Source organism: Capsicum annuum, chromosome 9 (assembly GCF_002878395.1).
Source record: "Capsicum annuum cultivar UCD-10X-F1 chromosome 9, UCD10Xv1.1, whole genome shotgun sequence".
Classification (NCBI taxonomy): domain Eukaryota; kingdom Viridiplantae; phylum Streptophyta; class Magnoliopsida; order Solanales; family Solanaceae; genus Capsicum; species Capsicum annuum.
This window is the reverse complement of record NC_061119.1, coordinates 156,578,102-156,587,477: the sequence shown is the minus strand read 5'-3', so window position 1 is coordinate 156,587,477 and position 9,376 is coordinate 156,578,102. Positions and strand designations below refer to the sequence as shown.

The 9,376-nt window shown below is 37.4% G+C and overlaps 1 protein-coding gene and 1 long non-coding RNA gene across 2 annotated transcripts in view; both read right to left on the bottom strand.

Annotated features, from left to right (window-relative positions):
* LOC124887407 overlaps positions 1-3,985 on the bottom strand; it is a gene marked incomplete in the record, with an annotated part of 14,287 nt that extends 10,302 nt beyond the window's left edge. The window contains 1 exon segment of the mRNA XM_047397055.1: positions 1-3,985.
* A 1,556-nt stretch (positions 3,986-5,541) lies between these two features.
* LOC124887406 lies at positions 5,542-9,162 on the bottom strand. Its single transcript, XR_007045115.1, has 2 exons — positions 8,756-9,162; positions 5,542-5,801 (listed from the first exon to the last, which is right to left on the bottom strand). It is a non-coding gene; the product is annotated as an uncharacterized LOC124887406 (long non-coding RNA).
* Positions 9,163-9,376: the final 214 nt, after the last annotated feature.

The window sequence follows — 9,376 nt, the reverse complement described above, 5'->3', positions numbered from 1 at the left end:
TCGCATCTTTTTGAGACTGCACAAAAAGAGAAGTCATTTCACTTTCCTCCATAGGAGGTTGAGCTTTCGCGGCATCTGATCTCCACCGCATGGCATATTCTTTGAAGGACTGTTGATTTCTTCTCCATCTTCATCAAGTGGAATCAATCTGGGATGACTTCAGTGCTAAACCTGAACCTATCCATAAATTCTTGTGCCAAGGCATTCCAACTATGCCATTTATGTGGGTTTTGGCTCGTGTACAAATCTAGAGCTTCTCCAGTCAAACTCCTTATGAACAGCTTCATTCTAATGGCCTCCTTTTTCCCTACTCCCACTAGCTTGTCACAATACGGCCTTAAATGAGCTCGAGGATTCCCTCTTCCATCAAACATATCAAATTTTGGCACCTTATACCCTATCGGTAAATCAACATCTGGATGAACATATAAATCTTCATACTCAAGTCCTTCACATCCTTCCTATTGTTGGATGCTTATGAATGCTTTCTTTAAACTGTGAATCTCCTTTGCTACATTTTTATATGTTTTTGACCTTACTTCCTTTTCCATCTCTTCATTTGGACCAACTTCGGCATTGGAATAGTGAAAGGTTGAGCTCCCGCTACATATACTAGTGGCACATATTGCGTGTTAGGAATTGCAGCATGTGCCACCAATATATGTGGGGCCACTTGGTGGTTTTGGACAACTGGGTAGTTTGGGTAAGTGAGGTATTTTGGGTATGTGGAGCTTGGGCAAATGAAGTTTGGTTAGGAGCTTGAGGAACATATGGAGTAGTGAAGGGTAATGGGTTTTTGTTTGTTACGAGTCGAATTGTTGCGAGTTGTTTTCTTATGGGTTAACGGGAGATTTGGTAGGAATACGGTTGTTTTGGTGGACTAATGGATTTGGTGGGAAATGTTAGGGATGGGAGGATAAATAGGAGGAAAAGAAGATGGAATAGTGGTATTTGTTCCATGTTCAGGAAGTGGAGTATTCATGCTAATGGACAGTTTGGTGAGGTTTCGAAGTCGATCGATTTCACTTTGTATGTCGGCCATTTGTTGCATCATATGAGCTATATGTTCATCATGAAGGACATGATGAATCAGTCATATTGGCGTTTGCTCATGCTTTTGATCTCATAAAGTATGGGTGATCAGCCAGTTCATAGTCAACACAAATCAACCTTTGGGGGAATAAATTAGAGGAAAGAAAACCTTCAAGAGAAAATAGGCAAATAATTTGTATGCATAAAATAACTTGCAATTAAGCAAACTATGTAAGAAAAACGTGCATCATGTTGCAAATAAAGCACATAATAAAAAGAAATTTCAACAATAAAAAACGCATCATATTATGCATGGGACCTCTTTTACGCCAAGAGGTGGGCCTATACGCCAAATAATTGGGATAATGAAAATTGATCTTAATTAATGACATTGCTCGAGTTTGGAGTTAGAAAATGAGAAACAAACTACTTCATTTAAATGTCATCATTAGACCATTACATTGATTTCAAAAACATAAAGAGAGTACATGATAATAAAACAAAAATCCTAGCCAAAACATAAAGAAAGTACATGATAAAAGAAATTCTAGGCACTAAACTAAGTCCTCATGCTCCAAAGTGTGCCAAAGATTCGGGAATGACTTGTTCCCATATTTTAGGTGGGATGACAAAGTGGTTGATCAGGATACCATGTGCCCGTTCTGTTTCTTCAAGATCTTCATACCCAACGGCTTGTCCTTGACGGTTAAAGCCTGCATCCTCCATAGCTGCTACTGATAACCACACATAATACTCTGGAGTATAGTAAACTTGCTCGTTAAGCACATGTATTGTCATCAAATTTCTCCATTCTCGAAGCAACTCCATTGTTCTAGGAATCTCAAAGAGTGGCCCGAAATCAACCTCAAATCTGCTCATATCCAAACAAAGTGGAATAATGACTTGATGTCCAACTTTTCGAAGCACTCATGAGGGAGCACATGGTTGAAGACCTTTCAAGCCAATAAGTTCAATATAGTATGTCGTACGACCCCTGATGACGGCAGCGCGAGGTGACAACCATGGGTACCTCCATTGGATTTGATTGCCCGTGAGCACCCTTATGAATGCATACCAATCATGTGTACCCACAGGAGCTACAAATTTTGCCATCATTTGTAGATGAGAGTCGATCCTATTAGGTCTGCTAAAGAGTATGTCGACCATGGCGTTACGTCTATAGAAATGTTCTACAGCCCAAATCTGAAGAAGGAGATTGCATCCTTCAAAGAACCTTCTTTCTCTGGCACATTTGGACAGTTCTCTCGTCATTTCTGCTACAATCATCGAAACCAGTGTATAACTTTAGCATTTTCAACCCCACGAAAGAGATCTCGAACCACGAAACTAAGGAAAGTGTCAATCCTTCCATGCTCCAAAGGAAAAACCAGAATACCTAGTAAAGCAATGGCAAAAGCGATATGACGTTTCTTTCTCCAACTCTCAGTAGAACAAGAGAATTCCCTGCTAAAGACCTTGTGACCATCCTTGCGACCAAATATTTCATACAAGTAGTTAAGAGAAATCCAATCACGATCCAAACATGCAAGCTTGAGGTTGTTTTTGAGCCCAAGAAGGTGCAAGAATTTCGTTCCTAACTGTTTGCGAGGTAAGATCATACCCCATCCTTGATACTTGGAATCCCAGAACTTGAGCAATGCCTTGACTATATGTCTGTCAGAAAGGATGTAGATCAATGATGTCAAGAAACCCAAAGTTCTCCTAATCTCGAACCCATGCTCCATCTTGATGTTCTCCCACCATCTCCTTAGCTTAAGTGGCACACACACAACCATTTGGGTGTTGGCAGAATTAGGTAAGTTATCTATTCTAGCAACCTACAAGAAGACAACATAAGCAAATGCTTTTCCAAACTCATATGAAGGTCGACGTCGGGTTGTGAACCCTTTTGACATAAAAGCGTTTCCTAAATTCGTGGAATACACCATGGGTCAAACAACCTACGGCTTAAGCATATGCATGGCCTAAATCAAGGGTGGCAACACTCTATCTTAAGTTTTTCTAAGATTTGGGTAAACACGGACTTGGATTTCCTACATGAGAAAGCACGTGGTCCCACGACAATAAAACTCTCGCTCACCCTACGTATGCGCCGACTCTCTAAAATTGGTGACTTGAAAGAATTTTGGGAAAGTACAATGTACAATCTGCATGCACAATGTGTGTGTGTCAATTTTCTAAAGTGGAGGAAATATGAACGGAATGCCAATTTACAAAGCAGTAAACAAGTAAGCAATTTATACAAAACAATAGCAAATAAATAATTTACGCCATACAAACATGAAAAAAGAAGACAATTAGGGTGAAACAAATAACAAAATAAAAAGACTTAATTACTAACTTAAGTTTGTTATGGTTAAGAACATAAGTATTCCCCAGTGAAGTCGCCAAGTTGTTATACCCCATTTTAACACGGGTCAAACCGAGGTACGACATATTGAAAAACTTCTAATAAAATTAAGAAAGTCACCACCTAATTAGTTCTACGGTGAATTAGGACACCTATTATACACTATAATTAAAGCAATTAAGGACTTCATTTTAACGTCTACTTAACCTAAACGATTCTAGGTAAGGGTTCTAGTTATCCTAAAGGGAAGGGATTAGGCACCCTAAAGGATCCGCTAACTACGGTTTACCGACCAAACTTAGATTAGATAAGAAAATCAAATATTAAATTAAGATAAGATGTAGGCCAAGTTTAAGAGATATACATGTCTTACTAAACGTAACATGCGTTAGTTATTTATAAGAAAACGATTAGAAAAATTTTGGAACATCCTCGCCATAAAATCTACTCGTCAAACTAATACTAAAATGATTTTTTTCATATAACCTTTTAACAAATGATGAAATTATTTCAAATGATTTCACAAGGGGAGGTGCCGTGGTGTATGCTTTTTGCAGACGATGTAGTTCTGATAGATGAGACTCGAGGGGGTGTGAATGACAAGTTAGAGGTGTGGAGGCAAACTCTTGAGTCTAAAGGGTTCAGGGTGAGCAGAAGCAAGACAGAGTATGTGGAATGCAAGTTTAATGACGTGAGGCGGGAGAATGAGGTAGTAGTGAAGCTGGAAGCACAGGAGGTATGTAAGAGGGATAAGTTCAAGTATCTTGGGTCCGTGATCCAGAGTAACGGTGAGACTGACGAGGATGTCTCGCACCGTATTGGGGCGGGATGGATGAAGTAGAAACTCGCGTCGGGGGTGCTGTGTGATAAGAAGGTACCGCCCAAGCTTAAAGGCAAATTCTACAGGGTGGTAGTCCATCCGGCCTTGCTGTATGGAGCGGAGTGTTGACCAGTTAAGAACTCCCACATCCAAAAAATGAAGGTGGCAGAAATGCGGATGTTGCGCTGGATGTGTGGACTGACTAGAGGGGATAGAGTTCGGAATGAGACTATCCGGGAGAAGGTTGGTGTGACTTCAGTGGAGTGCAAGATGCGGGAAGCACGATTGAGATGGTTTGAACACGTGAAGAGGAGGGGCATGGATGCCCCGGCCCGTAGGTATGAGAGGCTAGCGTTGGATGGTTTTAGGCGGGGTAGGGGTAGGCCGAAGAAGTACTGGGGTGAGGTGATTAGGCGGGACATGGATCAGTTACAGCTCACCGAGGACATAACCCTAGATAGGAAGGTCTGGAAGACGCGAATTACGGCAGAGGATTAGGGCCAGTTTGGGTCGCTAGTGTAGGGATTACTTTACTTGGTGGGGGTTTTATTTCTGTTATGATTCCGTGTTTCGTGTTACATGTTCTATTACGAATCTGTATGCTTTCCTCTGCTTCCCTCTGTTTTATATTACTTATGGGTGCCGTATTTATGTTATGTAATCTGCTTCTGTGCTTTACTATGTGTTTGTGTGGTATCTCGTGCCTTGAACAGGGGGTCTTTCGAAAACAGTCTTTCTACTTCATCAGAGGTAGAGGTATGGACTGCGTATATCTTACCCTCCCAGACCCCACTAGGTGGGAATACACTGGGTCTATTGTTGTTGTTGTTGTTGTATTCTAAGGAGAAATGACTCTTTTGCTCTTCTTCTTCATCTAATAAGTTAATTATCCTACACACTAAATGAGTAGCTAAAAATATAGTTGTTTAAGTTTAAAATAACTTGAGAATTTATTTTTATTATGAATGACTCATGTAATAAAAAAAAAAATCTTTTTTGTTATTTGAAATCCCAAAAAAGTCCTTGTGGAAACAACAAATTGGCAAAATTATAATTTTTATTTAAGATTGATGACAATGAAATTGATTTACCATATCTAAAATAATTGAGACTAATTCCCGAGCCTAGCGATGGTAAATTCGCCTACTATGAAAACCTATATTTTATTAATTTGAAACTAGTAACTAATGAGAAACTAATTTAATTCTAAAGATAAGGCAATTTATTCTAAAAGATACATTTTAAACCTATCAAATTTCAGCCTTTTAACATATAAATTACATACCGAAACCTAGTGATTATGCTAATTTAATATCTAAGCGGCAAAGAGGAAACAAATAAATTTGCTAGCACATTAAAGATTCACATTAATTCAAACAAGAACATACAAAACACAAATAATAATGTAAAAGAGATGTAGAACAAAAATAATAATGATTGTCTACAGAAGAAAACTAAATCTTGAAGAAAAAGGGAATGAGGAACTAGACTGCTAGACGAAGATAAGCAATGCATCTGTTATGTCGCTTCTCTGATTTGGACAGTGATGGAGTCAAGCCGTGAGACTCCAAACGCGCTCTTGAGTTCCCATGAAGCAAAGAAAAAAGATAAGGATTAGTGACTGATTGACTAACTAAATAACATAATATGATCACATTAACAAAATATTTTAATAAAGAAAAGTTCGTAGAAACTAAATTTTACGACTAACAACAATAAACCAGTAAAAGTGCAAGGACATAAGAGTGGCGTATGAGCACCACATCGCACAAAGAAAGATTCTACCACACTAAATATCACATCTACATTGTTTTGGATAAATAGGCTAACTTTATCTAGTAGTCCAACCACTAAGGCAACCACTAGAAATATACATAATATGCCTTTTCAACATTTCTCTAAAAGAAGGGGGCAACACTAGGCTAATACTACCTTTACGTTGATTTCACAAGCTTCAGTAAGCATTTTTAACACTCAGGTTAATACTCTTAGGAAATTGAACAAAACAGAGAACTTCAACACGTGGTGAAATACTTTTCAAGACTTAAGGCTCGTATAACCTGTTTTTATGCTAAGTTAGCGGTTAACATCTTGTTAAATAAATAACTATCTGAAAATAATACCAACATGACGTCGTATTCAAGTGTCCAAGTGAGAAAAATTCAAATTTCATGGCGCGCAACCAAACGTCTGTAAATATATTAAGTCCTTGAAAACCCCTTTCACGATAAGATAAAGCAACTAGCATCTTATAAACATGTAAGCCAAACATTTTCGCAATTTACATAGCTTGAGTTTTCTAAAAAATAAGAAGAGTGTATGTAGTCCATGGCAACAAGGAAATAACTTTAGAACAACTAGTTGATGAGAATTTGCCGATGAATACATGATCAAACATTATAGGAAAAGATAAGGCATTTCTTTTCTTTAAAAAGAACTTCTGGTAACTACACCTCAAGACAGACCAAATTTCCAATTGTTATGGAAAAATGTTCCCGCAAAAAAGGGACAGCTTTGAGGGCATCATTAAAATCGTTTCATCTTGAAACGAACAAAATAAGACAACATAGGGTAATTAGTTTGCAACAGAACAAACAACTTGTACAGATAAAATGTTCACGCAAATGAAAATTTCTTCGTGTCTTGCATATTTGATCATGACACTACAAAGTATCTAAACGAAAAGGAGAAACGAGACCAGATAGTTTTCGTAAATTCTATTCGTAAGGGAATAGACATCAACATCAAATGAGATATACTCATACACCATCTAAAAATACTAAAGAATTGATTGAAGTGTTACTCTAATATGCAACGAGGAAGATTGAAAGAATGCTACTATAGGTTCCAGATTCAACCAAACTCTCAGAAATGTTCCAAGGGTGCTAAAGGGATGCAGTTTCCCTAGCAAAGTCCTGATTACACGGAGGTCAGACCCACCGGACAACTCAACCATGAGGTCTCCAGATAATCATGGAAGTCTAAGAGATAGTGAGACGGGACCAAACCAACAGTCAGATGGATCTATTGAGGGTGAACTGCAAAGTAGAAACAATCTGAATGCTAGCTCATCTACTAACTAGAAAAAATCATCGACGTTAAATTCAGAAAACACGTCAAACGAAGTCCAAAAGCCATCAATTGGCTCAAGAGCTACTGATTCGGCCAGGCTAACGAAGTTCACAAAAGAATTATCTGCGACAACTGAAAGTATACGTGCTCGGCTACAACAAGAAACAACCACACTTCGACGCTCCATCGTTTCTGCCTAGAACTACTTTACCATTAAACCTTTGAGCTACACTTATTGGATGGTTTGAACTTTTCCCAATATTGAAACACATAATAGAATATCTAGATGGACAGTGGTCATGAAACAATACAAACTCACAAATATTTGATGCTTAAATTACTACATCCATATTCACGTTATGAAACCAAAGGAAACAATGAACTCAAGAACATGTATTTGATCGCTCTTATAAGTCCTTCTCATTCTATATTATTCAGATAGTGATTTAAGCCATATTCTCAAATAACCACATACATCACATATCCGCATGTAAGCAGCTCGTATGATATAAAACGAGACAGGAGGAGTGACGAAAAAAGCAAGACGGGACGATCCACATACTCCTTTTAGAGCTCACTCCACAAAAATAACAAGGAAACACAAAAGGTACATATTGTCCTATATAGATGTCTACAGCTTATCCAGACAAATAAAATTTCCCACAACTTGATTAATGTTTTTCTGCTATTATAGATATAAAAGTGTAAATATACATTAAAGAATAGATAAGGCAAGGGAAAAAGTACCTGACAACAAGTTAGTATATCATAGAATGTCTTCAACTATGACACTAGAAATATTAACTACACTAAGGTAAAACATAAGTGCAGAATTACAAATATAGAATACTAGAAATTAATGTCATTGTTGTTGCTTTACTTTACCGAGAACAAACAATGAAAACAAAGAAACAAGAAGAGAAACACGTATTCACAGAACAAGAACAGACGGGCTAGAAAGAGATAGATACGAGATAACAAGATGAATTTTACATTGTAGATCGACATACTCTTTATTTTCAGCCAGACACAACTTTTCCAAACTATATTGTTTACTCTACATATTATTACATATTTAAAGGCAAAAACAAACCCCACGCAGTGACCAAGTTAAATGAAACAGAAAGCCAAAACAAATTATTATTTCACATATTTTATCTTCAAAACCAACAGTTAACAACCCAAATAACTAAGCGATACATAAGTGCTTCAAATATGCATTCACAGCCAACCAAGATAAAGCAGTCTACTTCAATCGAGACTTTCAATTTTAAAATATCCAAATCAAATCACGAAATAAGATATTCCATAAACATTAGACGATGAACGAAATCGGATAGCCAGATGCTATTTCATCTCAGGTTTATGCTTATGATCGGCCAAATGAAAATAATAAACTCAAAACGATCAGCGAATCATCGAAATATAACTATAATAAAATTAGACGGGATAGAGTTTACCTTGTGGGGGACAGCGAACTAACGCTTTTTCGTCGGAAACTATAACTCGAACTCAAACTCGAACTTCCGACTGAATTTGGAAAGAGGGCGAGAGTAACAGTATACCGATATTTTAAATGCTAATTTGATAATCCTTTTTTTTCTTGGTGCCTTCATTGTGAAGAAAACTCCCTTTTTATAGGCAAAAGGGATGCAACGGCTTCTTCAAGAATCTCAATTTCAAAATTTAAAAAAGCTATTGTAGCTGTTGGCTCTACAAAAGCCCCAAAATCAGGCGGATTTATCGTGATTGAGGTGATGGGTGCTTAGTTTTTGTTGAATTTTAACGTTGAGGGATGAGAAGATTTAGGGGTGATTGCTGGTTTAGGAGGAGGCTTTTTGGGGCGGGTCAGAGTTTTTTTAGTTGGGTTGGGAATCTTGGTTGTTGTTGGGCCAAAAAGGGTATTGGATTGGGCTAGTTTTGTTAGATTTAACAGGCTGAAACTAATTAATGTAAATAACCCAATCAGATAAGTTAATTAATCTAATTTTTCAAATCAATTTCACTTAACTAATTTAACGATGCTTATTTTGTTTGATTAATTAGCTCATGTATATATATATATATATATATATATAAAA